This window comes from Phoca vitulina, unplaced genomic scaffold (assembly GCF_004348235.1).
Source record: "Phoca vitulina isolate PV1807 unplaced genomic scaffold, GSC_HSeal_1.0 scaffold7, whole genome shotgun sequence".
Classification (NCBI taxonomy): Eukaryota; Metazoa; Chordata; class Mammalia; order Carnivora; family Phocidae; genus Phoca; species Phoca vitulina.
The window spans coordinates 46,810,195-46,829,966 of record NW_022589710.1 but is presented as its reverse complement, the minus strand read 5'-3'; the positions used below and the strand labels follow the sequence as shown (position 1 = coordinate 46,829,966).

At 45.1% G+C, this 19,772-nt stretch overlaps 1 long non-coding RNA gene across 1 annotated transcript in view; it reads left to right on the top strand.

The window, feature by feature from the left end:
- LOC116632696 overlaps positions 1-19,772 on the top strand; it is an 84,517-nt gene that overhangs the window by 53,512 nt on the left and 11,233 nt on the right. Inside the window, exon 5 of the long non-coding RNA XR_004299486.1 lies at positions 17,954-18,075. This is a non-coding gene — a long non-coding RNA (uncharacterized LOC116632696). The remainder of the gene's footprint in view (positions 1-17,953; positions 18,076-19,772) is intronic.

The window sequence follows — 19,772 nt, the reverse complement described above, 5'->3', positions numbered from 1 at the left end:
AACAGTCTTACACAATTCACAGCACTCACCATAGCACATACCCTCCCCAATGTCTATCATCCAGCCACCCTTTTATTTTTAATTTTAATTCCAGTATAATTAACATACAGTGTTATATTAGTTTTAGGCATACATTACAGTGATTCAACAGTTCCATACATCACCTGGTGCTCATCAAAAGGAGTGTACTCGTTAATCCCCCTGTATATCATTTTATACTCTTCTCTATGATACATTGAACAGTAAAAAAAATGTTTTAAGAACTATGTAATTTATGGGACACTCCTGTTATGAAGCCTTCCCCAAACCAACTTCCCCAAAGGATCAGGTGAGTCCCCCTCTCCTCTATGTTGCTACAGATCCACCTTTTTTAAAATGTGTGACAAATTATCTATTATGATGTACATGTTGGTGTTGCCACCTAAATGGTGAGCTCCTTGAAGGCAAAGATTATTTTTCTTAATCATTTTAGTATCCTTGATACTTAGCACAAGGTCTAGTTCATAGTATGTGCAAATAGAGTTTGTTTTTGGGGGAACGAGGGGATTAACTGTTGCTGAAAGTTGTAAACTATACACATCCACATGCACACATACACAACTTATTTTTCTTTCACTTTTGACCTATATTAGAGTCTAGCAGTTTTTCAAACTTTGTTTTCATCCTAATTTTTTTAAAATTCAGAGCTTTGGTAGCTTTGGTGTGAGTGTGTGTGTATGTGTGTGTGTGTGTGCACGTGCACGCGTGTGCACGCCTGCCTGTCTGTGTCTGTCTGTCTGTGTCTGTGTGTGCTGGGAGAGGAGACTGGAGAGAGTGGGGGAGTAGAAAGGAGATAGGAAGAGGGGAAGGTGTAGATATTCAAAAGCAAATAATCCCCTCCTCAAGACTAAGGGCTAGTCCCAGCAAAGTTGGGTATAGGTAATGTCAGAGTCCTGGGATCCCCCCACTTTATCTTTCAGCCCCTTTCTCCCTGCTGCCTCTTGACTCCTGCTCCCCACCCTCCTCTCTTGGCTGTGATTTCACTCTCAAAAGGCTGACTTGCAAATTTCCTTTTAGATGTTAGTTGAGACCTAATGGTTCGCTCCCTCATGAACATTTGCTTTTCATCAGAGGACCCCTTAAGGCAGAAAACCCTACAAAAACCCAAGAAATGCAGCTCCAAAGTGCTATTTTTAGGTACAGTAACACGCAGATACAAAATTTCACCTAAAGTTATCTACATATCTGATTTCTGCCCACCTTCCTACAAAGCAACTACTCCTTATGGTGCTGAGAAGCATCCATTCCCTTAGACAGTGGTCCCCCTGAAGTTCTTTTCATTCATATGCATGATCTGTGTGTTGGGGTTGCTGGAGCCCCTCTATGGGGTCCATAAGATGTAGGAGAGGAGAAAGTTCTGAGAAAGTATCTCTAGAGAATCAAGCCCTGCAAGAAACTCTTATTGCCTCTTTTAACCTCTTTGGGGTTTTTTGCTTTTCTTTTTTTAATCTTCATTAATTCAATAGTCACCGTAGATTGTGTAGAAAGGAATTATAGAGTCTTGCTCACTGGTGTGGTGATGTGGATGAGGATGTTTAGGAGGAGGAGGATAGCTTCTTCCATGATGTGGTTACATCAGACTCTGTGACGGACCCTTTAAATGTTTCATTTCTAATCATTAAAACAAGCCTACAAAAAATTACTGCCATTTTACAGATGAGGAAACTGAGGATCCAGAAGGCTAATTACTTGCCTAGAGTTCCACACTTGGGTGGTCTCCAGACTTTTATGGCTGCAAACCCTGTCAGTAAGGTTTTTGAACATGCATGGGCCTCCATCCATGTCCATTTATTTACCCATAAGGCATAAATTAGTCCTGTGGTCATTAGGTAATATCTCTAGGCACAGAATAATACCTAGAGCAGTTTACTGTGAATAATAGTGGATGTAAATCCACATTTCATAGAGTCTTCTTGATAATTTTCATACCTTTTTTTTTTTTTTTTTGGCCAATTGCTTGTCAGATGCAATTAGATCAACATTATTTTTAACTCATCATATGGTTGACAAAGAGCTTGTACCAGGATTGGGAGAAGTTTCCCCAGTCATTTTTCATGTCAACTTGCGCTTTAAGCTATGATTTCTAACTGTGCTTTTGTGAGAGTAATTCGGTTCAACCCCGATGATATTACCTATGAGATCGCTGCACGAGGCAAAGGTAAGCTGCAGAGGGACAACACGCGGCCAACACACCTCACCCCGCGCCCAGAGTCACAGTGGCCCCCCCCCCCCACCACCCAGGCACATGGACCAGGGCAGAGGGAGGGCTCGAAACCTTTCATTGCACATTAGAAAGCTTAATTTCTTTCTTTTGTTTAGATTTTAGAAGTGTGTAAATAGTTCTAAAAGCTTCCAACATTTCAGTGCTTCATCTTGTCCCTTCTCCTCTGAGCCCCATGGCAGAAGTGGGTTAAGTGGTGGTGCTAAGATCCAAATGTGTCTCTCTGTCTCTCTGTCTCCAAACCCTGTGCCCCTTCCATGGGAGACCACCTTGGCACCAGTTTTGCTTTCCACTTGATGTTAGAGCATAACTGGTTGGTATCAATAGTTAAGGCCCATCTGAACTATTTGTCTTTCTTTCTCTTCCCTTCCATATTTTGTTTCATACCCAAACAAAACCGATGGCCTTGAATTTGTCATAAAAGTCTTTCCACGGGATGGAGAATGAGCTTTTAGGTCTTTTTTTTCTAGAAAGTATCTGTATCTTGCTTGACTTCATCCCCACCTATTTCCCTGATTCTGAGGAGCTCAATAAATGTTTGTGGAATAAATGAAGGAAGGAAGGAGGGAAGAAATGAATGAGTGTTTGGGGGATGCCTGAGATGGTTGGAAGAAAGGCACATTGAGAAATGATGGGCTTTTGGGACTTGGATACAGAATAGGGGTTCTCAGAAGTCCTCAGGCACCCACCTTTGAGAATTAAATGACATCTAACCTTGGTCAGCGTTTGGAAGGACACTTTTTGTTCAAAAAAGAAAAACCTTACCATACACTGTGATAAGACCATTTCCTTTCTCACAGCGTCTCCTTTAATGTCAGGTCTGAAATATGAAGTCATTAGGGGATATTAAAACAGTGCTGACAAACTAATTAACAAAAGACATTACGCTGGATGGGCTCAATTTATCCTTTTTAATGGTTCTTATAAATGGGTGCCGCCAATTAAAATTAATAAAGATTTACCAGCGATTGCCCGGTGTACATTGCTAAGAAGCGCTGCTGAAGGTCGGCTTAAAGTCAGCTTTGGCAAAACTGTAAGTTCAGCTCTGGAGCGGCATGTCCCACAGAGCCCCCTGCTTTTTGTCTTCCCCCGGCTGTCTCTCCTCCAGCTCCTTTCCCTGGCCTTTCTGCATTCTGCTCTGAGCTCTGAGTGCATCTCCCCCACCCCATTGGCAGCTCCAACCCATCCTGGGTTGCCTGAGACGACCCCAAATTAAATACATGAAGGGAAGGGCAATGTGCTGTGCCTAGTCCCACACTAGCTGGTCTGATTTGTCACCATTTGCATCAGGGCACTTCAGCTGTCACTTCCGGAAAGAGCCTTTGGGTTTGTTTAGCAGAGCCATGTCTTGAGATCCACCTAGCCTGGCCTGCCTTGAAGCCTTCTTGGTGTCCTGGGATTCCTGGGACAGAGCAGTATGGGTGCACTGATGCCCGCAGAGCTGACCCCAAACTTGAGAGTGCTCGGTGGGTGTGGTCACTAGTCAGAGAACCCCATGGTCACTCTTTTTTTTTTAAAAATCAAGCACTGGTTCCTTTTATTACACATAAGCGGCTAATTGATCTCTCTCTTAAAGCAAGGGATACCTGCAATGTCCATGCAGGCTATGCCCCCTTTCTGAAGCTCTGGCCTCCTGATCACTTCTCTAGCTCCAGGCTAAGCAGCGCTCTCCTGGGATTCTTTTTACCCTGAGACCCCATTCTCTTCTATCCCACAAGGAGCTCGGGCCTTGGCTCCACTCATTAGCCTTCCCCAGGGATGGATCCCCTTTATAATGAGGCATTCAACCATTGAGGCCAGTGAGCTCCTGGAGATCTTCCTTGGCTGGGAGGGTGGGAGGGTAAGTGAGGCTGAATTTTCACCCCCCTGTCCCCGTGGCTGGATATGGTGGAAGTAGCAAGGGCTGGGGATAAGATAGAAGGTGAGGCTCAGAAGAGGCCGAGTCTTGGAGGCAGTCATCCCGGCACCTTGCACTGGCTGTGTGGAGGACATAGCGACACGAGACCGCTGTTAAAGCTCAATGGAGGTGTGTCAGAGGGTGAGAGGTGGTAAGGGAATTCTGTTAGGGCATACGCCAATAGGTTGGAGTCCCAGGAGCCTGAAGCGTGGTTCCCCATCCTACCCGGATGTGATTTGAAGGATGGCACATGGCCCCTTCTCCCTATGGGCTGGTCTTCATCCCTGTTAGCTTGAAGGGTCCAGGGTGGAAGTCACTGGAGGTTGCATGTCACCTCCAGAAGGCTGCCGTTAATGCTGCTTCCTTGACTTTCTTGCTGATATCCAGGAACTCAGATGAATTTATCAGTTGGGCCATGTGGCACTTAGTATGCTGGTATATCCTTAGTATCCTTGAAGGAAAGGCAGGCATGGCAACGGGGCGCAAGTGGGGCAGGAGGGAGCATGAGACTCCCAGCCTTGAGAGAACAAAAGAACTAAAACCCAACTTTTCTGCTTCACAACTTACCCAGTACCTTCTTTTTCCTAGTGTGCCCTTATTGTGTCCTTCTGTGAATGGGTTCCCCCAAGAGTGGGGTCAAGGACCACTGGATAGGTACTTGGATGCAGCTTCTTGAGTGAGATCTAATTTTCCTGCTACAGTCCCAGCAGGGCTGTGTCACATCCTGATGTTGCAAATGGTGCCATTAGACTTTTCTCCTACCTCAAGGGTCTCTGAGAGAAAGCCACATTTAGGATCATCCAAGGAAGAATATTGCCTTCAAGTTAGCCAGACTAGAGATCTACTACATCTGGCTGTGTGAGGTTGGAGATAGCCATATAAAAGTCCAGTGCCTGATTATATGCCATGCACATTGGTTCCCTTCTTGTGGCTTTTTCCTGAGTCCCTGCAACCCCCATCTATTGAAAATATGGGGTAATATTGCCCTAATATCTGGGCCTGTGTGGTTGGAAGGAAGTGTCATTCTTATCAATTGTCTTTGTTAAAAGAATCCAAAAAGGACCCTAATCCTTTAGCCTCCCCAAAAAGGAGAGAACTAGGAAGACTTGGACTTCACCTAAAAAATCAGAGAAACAATAGCACAGTAGGAGCTGTTTTGTTGTAGGTCATCTGAGTCATAAAAGCCAGAGCTGTATGTCTCTTTCAAGCAAGAGTTGGACTCAAGAGCAAGGGAAGACAACCTCCACGGAAGAGGCGGACAGGTCTCTTCTCACCTTGGAGGGGCACTGGGTGGAGTTGGCCCCAGCTGCCTTGTCTATTCCCCACACCCCACTTCCCACCTAACCCCTAACTCCATGTGGAAAAGGGCAACACAGACCTCCCACAACAGAGGGCCCCTCCCCATGAAGGCCATGGGGAAGCCTTCCATAGGCAATGAATTCCTGGGGAAATGTGACCTCCAGAGAACCCCATTCCCTGGGAGGCATTAGCCACACTCTTAATCGTGCATTTTATTGTTTCCTCTCTAGCATCGCACAGCAAGTCACTTGTGTGACAGTCATTAGAGGCGACATAGCAAGTTAGAATAAATAGACTCTGTCCCCTCGCAGAGCCTCCTCTATCTGAAACCAGGACCCAGATGCCTTCTGAAGGCCAGAGGTGTAAAAAGGCTACCAAACAGACTTGAAGAAAAGATTCTAAGAGTTTCCACAAGTGCCTTCAGTGTGACCAGTCTAAAACAGCAAGATGGAGACGCGTGGGCATTGAACATTCAAATGCTTCCAGTTACAATCTAGTGACAAAGTTAAGGGACCAGTGTAAATTTAGCTGTGATCCTGCCCCACTCCCAAGCTACTGCAAAGGCGATTTTAGGGTTTAACATGAGAGCTCCCTCTTTAGGAGGAGGCAGTGAGGAGCAGTTGAAAGGCCCCCTGGACTTAGAACCAAATGATACCCTTGAGATTTATAGCTCCTCCACAGCTGCCAGGTGACCTGGGGTAAGTGGCTATGCTTTTCTGCCTTCCGATCCACCCAGTTACCTGTCAGTTGGGAATCATAACCCCCACCAGCATCACAAGAGGTGCCACACTGTTGTGAGACTCAGATGGGACCTCTGTCCCTGAAAGAGAGGTGTACATAAATGTGAGAGTTTACTAGATCCTCCTTAAGGATTTCAGATCAGGAGGGAAAAGGCAGTGGGGACTAGTAGTTGTGTCCTTATCTGGGGAAATTAGCTAGCATTCATTCTTCTTTAGTAGGTAACAGTCTTGTGGGTTGGGCAACTTTGACCCTCTTTTTACAAATGAGAAACTCAAGGTTCCAAGGTGTGAATTCCATGTGGTCATACAACTAGGGAGTCCCAGAGCTTAGACTTGAACATGTGTTCTAATTCCATAGCTCCTACCCTTTCTACCATACTGAGCCGGCATTGAGCAGTGTCCCAGAATCATCAGGCCAGCACTCCGGAGCTCAGCTCCTTCCCAGGAACCATAAGGAGACAAGTAGAGACAAACCAGAGCAGGGACCCAGCTTCTATTACCTGTCCACAGCCTTATGGACCCAGCTGAGGGTAGCTGTCATTCATTTGGTCTGACCATCCATCCATCTACCAATCCATGTGTCCATCCATCCTTCCAGGAGACCTTAGCATGATAGAGAAAGAATAGACTTTGGAATCAGAAGAAGTGTGTTTCAGTTCCTCAGGCAGAATTTCTCTCACCTGCATCAGAAACATCTGTAAAATGTATGGATTCTAAGACCTACTGATTTTATTCTGGGGGCTGGAGCTCAGTAATCTGCATATTTAACAAGCTCTCTGGGTGACACTAATGTATATTAAGTTTGAGAACTGTGGCTCTAGAGCATTATCCTAACTTCCTCAAAGAATATAAAATCAAACATTACCCCCATTTGGAGGGAAGGGATCCTCCTCTGTGAGCTCTGTTGTGGAAGTCGGATTGTCCCTGACTCCCTGTGATGGGGGGATCCATGCTGCACTCTCTTCTTTCATCCTTTTTGTCCCAGTCGTATGTTTTTCCCTCAGCAAAGAGACAATCCTCCCTGACTTGGTGACACTCAGACTGGATCCTGCTGAGGTACTTTTCTCTCCCTCCACTGAAAGCTGACACATCCTAGAAACTAGAGCAGGGAAGAGGCTTGCAGATTCAAACCAACTCTTCTGACAGCAGAATCTATGCTCTTTCTGATACATAAAGCTTCCTTGCATACAGATGGAGCTTAATAGATACTTGAATAATGAGTCAATGACTGGTTATTTCCCCTGAGTTATTGTAGACCCAAAATACTTGCCTAGATCAGGCTCCTCATGCTCACTGGGAAACCAGACATCTATCACGGGCATTATTATAATTCTTATTGGTTATAACAGTAACTAGTGCTATTAGCATCCTTTATTGAGCACCTATGAACCAGGTCCTATATTAGATGCTTTACATACATTATCTCACAACAGTCTGGAAGAGTCTGGGTGAGGATCTCCATTGTACAGATGAAGAAACTGAGGCTCAGAAAGCTGAGCTGACTTGCTCACAGTCACAGCTAGGAGGTAGAAGAGCCAGAATAGTAAGTCTTATCTGTTAGTCTCTGAAGCCCTGTTCTTTGCCCTATTCCAGGGTGTCCCTCTTTATGGCTTGATAAATGTTAGTCTGGCAGGTCTCCCAGGAATCGTGTGGACAGCTTGGCCTCCCTTCACACTGAGGGGTCCTGGTCTGAGGTAGTCCACAGAGGAGCGTTGGGGAAAAGTGACAAGGACCCTGCCTGAGAAGGAGCAGCTCTGGGTGTAGCCTCTGGGCTCTTCCACAAAACAATTCCATTTGAACGCTCCGGTAATCCTCACAACAGATCGAGTGGGCCATTATACTTATACTTTGTTGTTCAGATGAAGATGATTGTCAAAACTTTAAAGTGTACATGAATCACCGGAGCATCTTATTAAAGTGCAGATTCACTAGATCTGGGGGTGGGGGGTCTGGGATTTTGCATTTCTGATGAGCTCTGTCTGGTGCTCCTGTTGCTGGTCCGTGGGCCGCACTTTGAGTAGCAAAACTCTTCTAGTGTGACAGATGCCCTGATGTTGTCACACTCCTCCAGAGCCCCCCTAGCCTCTCTCTGTTTTCCTGTATGGGGGCTTCTTCTGGAGTAGGATGGGGATGAGAGCTTAGTGGACAAGAATTAGGAAAGGTAAGGAGGATTGCTTCTTGTTTTGATGCCAGTTCCTCATCTACCACACCATCTTGCACGTTGCTTTCAGGGACACTGGAGAAAAGAAATATAAATGAGAAAAGCACCTCAGAAGTGTCCAGCTTAGTACAATCCACGCAGGGGGTCTGGCCTCTACCCTCCTATGGGTTTTCTTTAGGGAAACATGGATATTGAAAAAAATAATGATACTCTGGGAACCTTAGAAACCTTGGGAGGGTCCATCTTTTTCCCAGGACGTCTTGTAGATAAACTTGAATTCGGTTAGCATTTATCAAGCACCTACTCTAGTAGCAACAACAATCGGGAGCTAATGAGGATTTCCTGTTTGGCACTGTTTCAAACACTTTCATCTATTAATTCATTTCGTCCTCACAACAACCCTTACACATGTGTAGTATTTTTATTTCCTCTTTTTTTTTTTTTTACCGGTGAGGAGGCCTAGTGTGATGAAGTAACTGGCCCAAAGTTCCACAGGTAGTAAGTGGCAGAGGCTGGATTCAAATCCAGGCCCCCTGACTCCGGGGTCTCAACCCCCCCTGGCCGGGTGACTTCCCTCCTGACCTGGACTGGGAGGTTCAAAGGAGCACGTGACATGGAACGGGAAAGCAGGTGATTTGATTGGCTACCATGGGATTAGTGCTTTACAAGCAACACCCCCCTTAATCCTCACAACAACCCTTTCAGGTAGGAGGAGTCTCCCCATTTTAGAGATGAGGAGCTAGAGATCTAGTAACGTGCCCCTGGAGGACTTGAAGGTACCAGCTGGACACACCATTCTGATGGGGAGGGGTTCTCCATGGCCTCTCAGGGCACACCTCCCTTCCACAGCCCCATGCCTCCGATGAACCAGACGTGTGCATCTGCAGCAGGCAGGGATTATATGGTCTTCCCTGTACCTGCTGAGGGGCCCAGAGGTTTACACCAGGACTCAGATTTCTGGGTGCAGGAGGGGCAGGTGACGGCAGCTGCACCGTCATGTTCTCTATCCCCCTGTTAGCAAAAACAGGTGTGAAACTGCAAACTCTCAGTGCTCTGTATGTGTCCGCTGATGATCATGTTTAGTAACAGTGTCAACATTTGTGTGGTCAGTGGCTGTGGGATCCTGCTCCTGCCATGTGAGGCATCCACAGGGAGGACGGGGCTCAGGTGGACCTCTGATATTTACTCACTATGACTTGTTCCCTCTTTCTGCCAAAGAACCAATGGAGAGTGTGCATTAAGGTTGTTGCTCATCCAACATGACACAGGAAGCCTACGGAAGACAGGGCCATTTTATCCCTCAGGCGGGGGTAATGATCAAAGACTTAACATCTGCAGGACATGGCCATTGACCAATTGGAGTGGGCAGCAGAGGCCTACAATAGGCAGAGGAATACCAGAGAGCACCAGCTGAATATCTGCCCCGCCCCTGGGCTCTGAGTTTTGCAAACTCCTATCATAATGCTTGAGACTTAACAGCAATGACAAAAAAGCCACGTGTTAAAGTTAATAATGTTTTCATTAAATATCTATAAACCCGAACATGTCATCAGCTAATTTCAAATCAACTCTCAAATAGTTAGATTTAAATTCTATTTCGTGTAAGCTGTGGGGCTATATGAATATGTTTGATAAGCAGTGGGATGGGGTCTCCAGAAGTGAGAGTACCTGGGGTTTGTAGAGATCCTAAAACCCCTGTGGGGGAAGGAAGGATGATGACAGCTAATGATCGCTCTCAAGTCAAATCTCTCCTTTCAGATCCTGTTCTGCTTCTTGTTCTCTCACATCCTTCCCTGTGGTCACCAATAGGGTAAAGATATCCCCCACTTTTTGAGGAGGGGTGAGGATAGGATGTCTGTGAGCATCGCAAGAGGGGCACTGGTCTGTGCCAGGAGAGATCTGCATTCCTTCCCTGGGTCAACTGTTTGCTCATTTATGCTGCATGTATTTACTGAGCCAGGCTGTGGGCTAGATCCTGCTGATATTACTAAGCAGCTGTTTGACCAGGCAAGTCACTTGACCCATCTGAATCTCAGTTTCTCCACCTGGAAGATGAGGGGTTAGACTAGATGTCATTTCTGGGTCCTTTTAGCTGATGTTGCCGAGAACTAGAATATATCCAGGGGGCTGTGATGGAAGCCACCACATGGTCTTCATGTTTCCTAGGAGATGTGGGAGCATCACTCTTTGTATGGCCAGCTGGGTCTAGGTCCTTAGGGGCTGCAGACCCCAGAGCCTGGCCCTGAGGATTTCCATGTGAGGCTGGTTGACCAGCAGGAAGAGCAAAAACTCACCCTGAAGTCTCGGTGCTCTGTCTCTGCCGAGAGGGCTGCCACATCTTCCTAGTACCTGACCAGGGGCCTTCTGTCTTAGGAAGGTTTCTCCCTGGTCTCAAGCCTCTTTTCAGCCCTGAGTGGTTGCTGGGGAAGAGAAGAGGGAGAAGTACATCATGGGAAGCCCTGCCTAGTGCTGTCACCTTGACTACATTAGGAAGTGGGCAGTGGGGAATAGGATCTAAGCACGTACTTGTAATTTGTAAATCCAGGGTTTCCTAAGGCTATGGAATAAGTGAAATTAATTTTTAAAAAAGATTTTGTTTATTTATTTGAGAGAGGAAGAGAGAGAGCGCACAAGCAGGGGGAGGGGCAGAGGGAGAGGGAGAAGCAGGCTCCCCACTGAGCAGGCAGACTCGATCCCAGGACCCTGGGATCATGACCTGAGCTGAAGGCAGACACTTAACTGACTGAGCCACCCAGGTGCCCCTAAGTGAAATTAATTTTAATAATGTACTTTATTTAAGTCAGTAGAGTCAAATATTATCATTTCAACTTGTAATTATATAAAAATTATTAATGAGATAGTTTACATTCTCTTTCTCATACTAAGTCTTTGAAACCCAGTGTGTATTTTATACCTACAGCATATCTCAGCTGTGACTGGCCACATTTCAAGGGATCCACACATAGTTTGTGGCTACATACCATCTTGGATGGTACAGTTTTACAGCATTCATGGGTAAGCTTTAGGGAGATTGTGAAACTTTTGGTTGCAAATGTCTGTCTCTGAGCACACTGTATTTTTTATGAGGGGTGTGTAGCTTTATCCAATTTTCAGAAGCATTAGTGACCCCAGAAGAATTGACAGAAAAATGTCAGATTTCTCAGAGATGAATCCTGTGATATCTAAACTTGCCATTGCAGTGCTGGGTGGGGTACCCTGACCATAGACTTCCAAAATTCTGGCTGGCTCTGATTCCAGATAGCTTATCCCAATGTATGTGGGTCAGAAAGCGTGTTGCCAGATGGAGGAAGGGACAGCCCAGGTCTGCCGAAAGGCAAGGAAAACCATCATAGGAGAGAGGGACAGTCTTTGCTATTTGCCAACTAGTATTATTCCTGGATCTACGTTTCTGGATGAACTTCCAGATCACCAAGGAAATGGAAGTACTGTTGGATTTTCCAAATCCCAAAACACATGTAAAGAAAATAAAGTAGCTGGTTGAGAATTATATGCAGATATGTTTTAAGTGTTACCCTGCTGTCTCTCTCTCTCAGACTCCCTCCTTCCAAAGACATCAGCTTTTGTTGTTTTTTTTTTTAAGATTTATTTATTTATTTGAGAGAGAGAGAATGCACATGAGTGGGGGGAGGGGCAGAGGGAGAGGGAGAAAATCTCAAGCAGCCTCCCCACTGAGTGTGGAGCCCAATGTGGGGCTCGATCCCAGGACCCTGAGATCATGACCTGAGCCGAAATCAAGAGTCGGATGCCTAACTGATTGAGCCACCCAGGCTCCCCAAAGATATCATCTTTGGAATTATGTGAGATGCTCTGAAAATAAAGTGACTTCTGAGTGGCCTTGACCCTTTCCTCAGCCCTCCATTTATTCCTGGAACAAGTCCAATCAGAGGGTTCACCCTCTTCATCAAGGATTCTCCAACTGGTGACCATGAATGGACTTTACAGTATGCCATGGTCTACACACCTGTGAGAATTTTTCTAGGGAGAACATTCTAAGGTTTAATCAAATTGTCAAAGAGATCGTGACCCTCTGTAAGGGTCAGACCGCTGGTCCACATACTATCATCAGTGGACATCAGAGCTGAGAGTCTGGGTCTACCTTGGGTCCTGGAATATCTTATGGAGCTCTCCCTTTGGGGACTCTCACCCCCTGGAGAGGCGGGTGGAGAACCCATCTGTGTATCTCCTGTGTGCTTAGGGAAACCATGGGGTTTCTGTGTCCTCAGAACCCAGGCTGGGCTCAAGTGAATGGCCTGCAGAGTCCTTTCCAAATCCCTCACCCCAGTCCCCTGGATCGTTGGTTTTGTGTGACAGCTAAATCATAATGTAATTCTACTCTAGTGGCTCTGTGGCTCACTGTCTTCTACTGTTTTCAGCTTTTGGGGATCCTGGGTGTCTGATGTGAGCTCCTGTCCAAGGCCAAAGTGTGAGGATAATGGAGTTTTTATACTGGCTCTCCATTCTGGATGCAGGGGATATGAGTTAGATGGGAACTTTGAGTTCATCTAGTCCCATCCCTTCATGTGATAGGTGGGAAACTGAGGCTGGAGTGGTAAAGTGATGTACTCAAGGACACACAAATGGATGGTTGAGCAATCAGAACCAGAATTCAGCTCTTCCCATGCCCAAAATTGCCTCTCCCCCTCTCTCAGTACCCACAACCTAACTGGTGCCCAGTATCCTCAGACGACTCAGGTAGAGTCATGACTAGTTAGTAACACTACAGTGTGACAGACCTGGGTTCAAACTTCAGCTTGGTCATTTATGTTGTGAGACCCTAGACAAACCATTTCGATTCTGAGCCTCAGTTTGCCCAATCTGTAAACTGGGCATAATCGGACCTACGTCGTGGGTTTAGTGTAAGGACTAGATTGGACAATGTGTTAGAGCATTTGGCATAGGGCCTAATGCATTGTAAGTGCTAAGTAGATTATAATTATTACTGATGGTTCCCCTCTTCCCATTTCCTAATGCACCAGTCCTCCTGACTCATCAAAATGTACCTGTCCTGGGTTCTACTGAGGCAAGGTCTTGCTAGGTGACTGACTAGCTGATTAGCACTCAGGGCCTATGGGCTTGCTTGTTGTGCTCTGTCTTTCTCCAGAGTGTGGGTTTGAGGAGGACTCACGTCATCCTTGTTTGCCACTGTCTGTACCCAGAGACCAGCTCAGTGTCTGGCATAGAGTAGATACCGAAAGAATGTCAAATGAACCAGTATTTAACTAGGGGCCTTCAGTGTTGTAGGAGGCTGAATAATGGCCCCCAAAGATGTCAGGTTCTAATCCCTAGAACCTGTAAATATTACCTCATAAAAGACAGTCTTTGCAGATATGCTTAGTTTAAAGATCTTGAGATGGGGAGATTATCCTGGATTATCTGGATCGGCCCTAAAGGCACTCACATGTGTCCTCACAAGAGGGGGCAGAGGGAGACTTGACTATACACACAGAGGAAAAGGCTATGTGAAGACAGCAGAGAGAAATTTGAAGATGCTGTCCTTTAAGTGATGGAGTGATGTGACCACCAGCTAAGCAATGCTGGTCGCCATCAGAATCTGGATTCTCTCATAGAGTCCCTAGAGAGAGTGGGGGCCCGCTGACACCTTGGTTTTGGACTTCTGGTCTTCAGAACTGTGAGAAAAATTAATTTCTGTTGTTTTAAGCCACCAGGTTGAGGTGATTTGTTCCATTAGCCATAGGAAACTAATACAACTGTTTTTAGCCAAAGTAGTAACATGGGAATTTTAGGGACCAGAAAGTTACATTTTTCAAGGGTGGAACCAAGGAAGCTCAATATTCTCTAATTCTGTTTCCATTCTTTCTCTATAAATAGTGCCCTCCCTCTGTGAAGCCACTGACAAAGTCTGATGATGTGTCTGAGAGAAGAATCCAGGGGGATGGGTGGTTAAAGTGGGTTTTCCTCTTGCATCAGAGGGAAGAGAAAGAATAGATGGCTTATTGACAAAGGTGGAGAGGAGGGGGGACAATAATTAAGAAAGCTGAGCTGTGTGAATTCATTCATTTATTCAAGGATGTTTATTAAGTGCTTCCTATGTGCCAGATCCTATTCTAGGCACTGAGGATGTTGCAGTAAATAAGGGGGGGGGGGAATCCTTGGTTATGTGGAGCTTACATTGTAGTTGGAGGAGACAAGCACACCCAAAATGAACGTCCACCTCTGATGGTGATGCTGATGGGCAACCCGGACAGCAGCAATCCTCTCTATGACATCTACTTCTGACTCCAAAAGCTTCATCCACTGACAAGGCATAGGCAATTTTCTACCAGTGGTCAGCGGTCTCTCCAGGTGGCTCTGTTTTCCAGAACACTGCCTGCCCACCGGAGCTCTAAAGGCATCCTCCTACACATAAACACCACACTCCTCTCTCTTCTCCCTTGCTCTCTCTCTTTTTTTGCTTCTCTTTTACCCTGCCCCATGCAGAATAGTTATTTATAATCTTTTTTCTAGAACCTGTGATGAAATTAGAGAAAATGGAGGCAAGGAAAACACAGCCTAACTTTTAAAAGGATCCCTCATAAAGTGAGGAACAGAAACAAGAAGACTTTCAGGATTAAAGGATTTCTTTCCCAACTGGCATTTCAGAGTCTGTGCTATGTTTGTTACGTTTGAAGCCACCAGGAAAGACATCCAGAAAGAGGGGCTCTGGTTTTGTGTTTCAGACCAGTTTCTAGAAACTTATCTGAAAAATGTGAAGGGCTGCTACAGCGGAGAAGATGCTCAATGTGAGAACCAAGATGGAGAAGTGACAAGAAGGCAGAGTCCATCCAGTCCATTGAGAAAGAACTTTCTGGTTGTCAGAGGAGTCCAGTAATGGAGTGGGCTTCTCAGATAGGAGGAAGGACATATGTTCATTATCACTATAAGAGTTCAAACATGGCTGAATGGCCACTTGGGGAAAGGCTAGAGAGGACAGTCAAGTTTCTGAAGGGGGCATGAACTAAATGTCTTTGAGGTCTCCTCCAACCCCGAAAGTCTATGATTTTACTAAACATCCCACAGAACAGAATATCATTCTTTTTTTTTTTTTTGGCTTTATTTTTTTAAAAGATTTATTTATTTATTTATTTATTTATTTATTTGAGGGAGAAGCAGGCTCCCCACTGAGCAGGGAGCCCAATGCGGGACTCAGTCCCAGGACCCTGGGATCATGACCTGAGCCAAAGGCAGATGCTTAACCAACTGAGCCACCCAGGAGTCCCCAAAATATCATTCTTAAACTGAATGCAATATACTCGAAACTTTATGTGCCAAACAAGATAGCATTAAAATATAGTAAAAAATTGACAGAAACAATAGAGGTAGGAAACTTTACCACATCTTTTTATGAAAGCAAATGAGAAAAAAGCCATAATTGAGGAAATCTCTGTAAGTTCCTAAAGGCAAAAACAAAACAGAGTGTACTTTGTGTTCACAATGTTGTAAACTGAGAAATAAATAATACAATAAAAAATAAACAGTTAGTGGGCAACTTTTTGTGTGTCCAGTTGAGTCACATAACTTTGCATAAGTATATCTCCCCACTTTGGGATTCCAGCAACCATGTAATACAATTTGACCCCACATTCCTGGCCTTGATTGACTGATTTAGGATTGGACACTTGAGCCAGATGGGCCAGAATTCCTTCCCTGGGAATTTCGAATCAAGACACAGAGAGAGGAATATCTTCTCTCAGATGGCTGGGCTTATAGTATACAAACTTGGGAATTATCAGTGATCACCATCTGCCATATGAACTGAAGACAGAAGAAATAGGTTGGGGAAAAAGAGAGAGAGAGAGAATAAAATAGACACATAGGAGGGAACAGAGATTAGATCAGGAGAGAGGCTCCTGATGACTTTCCAGTCACTGATATATGTCCATCTAAGAATCTCACCTTCACTCTTTTTTCTTTTATTATTATCATTTTTTTTACATTTATTTTTTTAAAATTCTTTATTTAAATTCAATTTAGTTACCATATACTGTATTATTAGTTTCAGTGGTAGAGTTTAGTGATTCATCAGTGGCATATAACACCCAGTGCTCATTACATCAAGTGCCCTCCTTAATGCCCATCACCCAGTTACCCCATCTCCCTACCCACCTCCCCTCCAGCAACCCTCAGTTTGTTTCCTATGGTTAAGAGTCTCTTATGGTCTGCCTCCCTCTCTGATTTCATCTTATTTTCTTTTTTCCTCCCTTCTCCTATGATCCTCTGTTTTGTTCTTAAATTCCACATATGAGTGAAATCACATGTTATTTGTCTTTCTCTGACTTATTTTGCGTAGCATAATACCCTCTCTTTCCATCCATGTTGTTGCAAATGGCAAGATTTCATTCTTTTTGATGGCTGAGTAATATTCCATTTTATTTATATGCCACATCTTCTTTATCCAGTCATCTGTCGATGGACATCTAGGCTCTTTCCGTAGTTTGGCTATTGTGGACATTACTGCTATAAACATTGGGGTGCAGGTGCCCCTTCGAATCACTATGTATCTTTTTTACCTCCACTCTTGCCCTTGAAGTACACAAAGCTCTTATATCCTTATAACCAATTCTCTTTTACTTAAGTCAGCTGGAGTTATTTTCCTTACAATCAGAGAGTTCTAACTCATAAAAGCAAACAAGCAAATGAACAAAAAGCACAAACCTCAAACCACTCGAAAATTTCAACACTCTCTTCTAAACAGCTCTCACTTCAACAGTGAAGTAAAAACAGAAGCTTTAGAGTATTTAGACAGTTATTACAATGAAAATTGTACAAACAGCAAACTCAAGGCTATAGCTAAAGCTATGCTAAGAGGAAAATTCATAGCTCAACAACTTAGAGTACAGGGCTCTGTAGCCAAATGCCTGGTTAAAATCCCCTTTCTACCATCCACTAGCTTCATACTTCTGTGCAAAATTATCACTTTGTGCCTCAGTTTCCACATCTGAAAATGGATATAATAACAGTACTTATCTCATGGGGTCCTATTGTGAGAATTAATTTATACAAGGAATATATTTCAAATAGTGCCTAGCACATAATATTATTAATGCTAGCCATTGATTCAAATAATAATAATATAATAATATGTAGTGTATAATGAAACATGCACACTGGAGCCATCTTTTGGGATTGGGCAGCACTGGGCAGCCTCAAGGGCATTTTCCCCTATAGAATAAAGGCAGTGCAACCTAGCACGTGGCTGGCTGCTCCTCTCTTCACAGACAGAGCTGTTCCTGGCTTGGGCTGAGGACAGGGAATGGCCTGGGCTGCCATCTGGGCTGCCACCTGAGCATCTCAGCGTGAGTGTGGGAAAGATAAACACGAGGCTGTCTTGATGTGGTGACCTCCTCCTCATCTGACTAAGGGGTTCATATGGTGGAAGAAGGATTTCTAGGGATCCCAGGGGTTTGTGATGCTGGAGGTCACAGAGAGGGGACTGCTGGGCCTGGAAATACATACCCTCACTCCCCCTCACTACTGATATCCCAAATTCCATGATTAGAAGGCAGATCATTCTTTGCTGACTTCTGGGTTAACCAGGCTGCGTTCTTATCTTAACAGCTACCTCCTTATCTTTGCAGATGGAAACTGGAGTAACCACCAACAACATGCATTCCTAAGGTGGTCTGAAAGTGTGGGGCCCTAGCGAGGGAGTGGATCCCCAGGAAGGAGGCATCTCATCATGGACAGAATCTGTTATCTGGTAAGAACAGGGTGCTAGAGAGAGTGCCTTGGTCCTACCTAGACTGCTCCAAGGTCCATCCAATTTCCTGCATTTTAATTCATCAACATGGTATTGGAGGAGACGTGGCCCCACTGTCCTGTGGAGGCTCCTCCTCCCTCAGGAGTCAGATGTGCTATGTTCCAAAGAGTGTTTGAATGCAGGTACACGCAGGACAGCTTGCCATGCCTTGGTCCTTCTGGGCCTGCAGGCCGCCATCCAGAGAGCCTGCCACCCTATGCTCCGTGCTAGAAACCACCTCAGTCCTAACAACTACCAATCAATAATATATTCATAGGGAGCTGAACAATCAGGGAGCTATGCAAAGACCTGTGAAGGGTGTTCAGTCTAAAGGGAGAGCCAGTGTCAAGGCCCTGGGTCAGTGCACAATGGTGAGAAAAGCGAGGAAGGGCCAGGGAGGGAGGAGATGGGGTCTGACCCTGATGGAGTGGATCCAGCAGAACCTGGCTTTCTACACTTAGTAGAACTAAGTACACTTAGTTCCAGCAGAACTTGTGCTTGCTTCACTTAATTATGAGGTCCTTCAGTCAAGACTATAAACCCAGTTTAACCACACAGCATTCTAGGATGAGCACTGGACCAAGAGTCAAAAGATTGCTAGTTAGTCTGGCTCAGCTACTCCTTTGCTGTGGGACCTTAAGTAAGGCAAGTCCCTTAACCTCTGTGCCTTCATTCTTCATCAATAATATTAGAAAAGTAGGGTCCCCTTAGGTTCCAAATCCTTGGAGTTTACAACCAAGCACTATATTTCAGATGCAAAAAGCTAGGTTGTTGTTTGAGAAAGAAATGAAGGAGGAAGAAGAGGAGGGAGAGAAAAATGAAGAGGAGGCAGAGTCCCTACCAGACTCTAGCTCCTTGCCTCTGTAGACACCAGCACATGGGAGCATGTGAGGAGCGTTGCCAAGACCGCGAAGGGGAGATTGCATAGGAAAGTAAGTGCACGCTCTGTTCCTGACCATGGTGCCACACAGCAGCATCAACACGTCATTTGAGAAATGAATGTGGTCTGAAGCTCAAGCTGTCATGAGAGCACCCAGGAATAAATAAAAGAAACACTAAGAGAGCTAATCAGGAGAAACTTGAACATGCTCATGGAGGGATATGTTGAAGTTTCAGGTCCTTCAGGGTTTGGGATATTTTTGCCAAGTGATGAAAAGAGTGGAGAGAAGAAAACATGAAGGTGGGGGAGCTCCTGCAAGAGACGAAGGCTCCAGGCAAGGCCCCGGCTGGTGAACAGGCCCCCTGAAATGATGATTGCCGAGGCCTTCCTTGGGAGGCACATGGGGCAGGCCCCTGAGCAGGTAATCCAGAAGGTCCTCTTTGCTCTCTTCTCTGAAGACTGAAAATGCACTCTTTGTGTGGTGGAGTCAGAAGCTTTCCAGTGAGGCATACAGCTAGGGTAAGAGCCATTCTTTGGAGTGAAAAACACCCAAGTCTGAATCCTAGCTCACCTGTGTGACCTTGGGCAAATCCCCTAATGTCTCTGTGCTTAAGAAAAAAAAAGGATAATGTTAGTGACGTCTACATCATGGGATTGGTGCAGAGATTATATTAATGTTGAATAGAGAGTCAAAAAATAGTACTGCCCTTCCCCACGAGGGCCTGAACCAGTTCTTGAATTAATGAGTCCGTGTATGGAGGCCCCAGATCATCTTTCC